Source organism: Erinaceus europaeus, chromosome 10 (assembly GCF_950295315.1).
Source record: "Erinaceus europaeus chromosome 10, mEriEur2.1, whole genome shotgun sequence".
Classification (NCBI taxonomy): Eukaryota; Metazoa; Chordata; class Mammalia; order Eulipotyphla; family Erinaceidae; genus Erinaceus; species Erinaceus europaeus.
The window spans coordinates 42,986,573-42,988,509 of record NC_080171.1 but is presented as its reverse complement, the minus strand read 5'-3'; the positions used below and the strand labels follow the sequence as shown (position 1 = coordinate 42,988,509).

The 1,937-nt window shown below is 40.7% G+C and overlaps 1 pseudogene; it reads right to left on the bottom strand.

Moving 5' to 3' along the window:
* Positions 1-673: 673 nt before the first annotated feature.
* Positions 674-1,701, bottom strand: LOC103115031 (mediator of RNA polymerase II transcription subunit 6-like; annotated as a pseudogene).
* Between the last annotated feature and the right edge of the window lie 236 nt (positions 1,702-1,937).

Here is a 1,937-nt window from a genome sequence, read left to right as displayed (position 1 = left end):
GAAAGAGAGAGGCAGGCTGGGAGTATGGATGGACCAGTCAACGCCCATGTTCAGCAGGGAAGCAATTATAGAAGCCAGACCTTCCACCTTCTTCATCCCACAATGACCTTGGGTCCATACTCCCAGAGGGTTAAAGAATAGGAGAGCTATCAAGGGAGGGGATGCAATACGGAGGTCTGGTGGTGGGGACTGTGTGGAGTTGTACCCCTCTTATCCTATGGTTTTGCCAATGTTTCCTTTATATAAATAAAAAAAATTATGGCATAGCCATGTAAATAACTGCTAGATAGAAATTTAAGTTTCATATGTAAAGAACATGGAATAATTTAGAGAAAAGTTATGTTATAATGCAAAGTGGAAAAATAGGATATTTAAAGTACTGACAATTCAAAATAGTTAAAAATTTCTGCGTGTAATATACCACATGCTCTTATAAGTTACAGCATATGTAAGTCATCAAAAGTAAGTAACACGCTAAGGTAAGAGGTAGCAGAATTGGTGAAGCTGGAAGGAGTTAATATTTGAACTGAAGCACTGATTTCAGAGAACTTGTTTTAGCTAGCCATATTTACTGTATATTGAATAAAGAACCAACTGCATAAAAACAAAGCTAAATGCATATATACAACAGGAAATAAAAACATCTTGCAGTTTTCTTTATGGGGGATTAATGTTTTTTTTTCACAATTTATACCGATAGCTTTATTTATTTTTTTAAAAAAATATATATAGAACATATGTGAATAAGGAGGTTGCTGTCGAGTTCAGAAGGGGAAAGTTTACAAAAGAAACATAAAAATGTTATTATTATTTTGTAAATCTGGGGACATGAGGGTTCTTGCACAGCTTTCTTAAAGAGGGTAGAGTTGTGACAAAGAATTTGGATGTTCAAGAGCCTGTCACAGTAACGAGGTATGGCAATGGCAAAGCAATCTTGCAAGCTTCTCCTGTGCAATTCTCACTGAAGCCACATTCGTTTTTCAGGGGGGCCTTTAGTGCTTGTCTGTTGGGTATTCTTTGCGGTCTCCTTCTCCTCAAGTTTGACAGTTTCTGGTACAGGTTCTGGCTCTTTCTTTCTTTGATCCATTGGAACAGGCTTTTCTCCAGACTTCTGCTGCACAAATTTGGGTGGAAATTTTTGTCTAAGGTCTAGGAGTAAAGCATCCACACGCTGTCTCTGGAAAATAGAGCTTGGTTCTTCTTTCCTTTTGGCTTTAGGCTTGACTTTATCTTGTTCTTCATGATCTTTGAAATGCCACCAGTAACCTTTGGAAGGATGGTATCGACAGTATGACATAGCTTCATCAAAAGCTGATTGGATGCCATGCACTGCAGTAAGCACTCTGGAGTTTATAACTGATCCCAAGTCTGGTGCTTGATAGATCACTCCAGCAATGATATAGTAGTCTGCCAGTGGGATGACTTGCGTGGGAGACTGCCGCTGTTGTTTCCGAATGATAAAAAGAATAGGTTCTTGAGCATGTAAAAGGATGTATTCTACTCCAATCATCTGATTTAAGTGTTCTAACGTTAGCCTCTGCATCTTGACCACTTCATGTCCTGTCATAAAGAGGGTTACTTCTTTCTGAAAAGTAATCGAGGACACTTCCACTGTTCAAGATGGGGATCCATGAACTGTCAACTCAAGAGATTCCCAGCAGATTGTCTCGGATATCGACCGCCACCATAGCCCTAAAAGCTTTCGCCAGCCATAGTGCTGGCGCAGAATCGGGGGATTAATGTTTTACAGTAGATAAAGTTGTTGGTACATGTGTAAAGTTCTTAGTTGGGGGCTGGGCGGTGGTGCACTGGGATAAGTGCACATAGTACAAAGTGCAAGGATCCTGGATAGAGCCCCTGGCTCCCTACCAGCAGGGGTGAGGGGTTCCTCCACAAATGGTGAAGCAGGTCTGCAGGTGTTTACCTTGGAGGCAAAC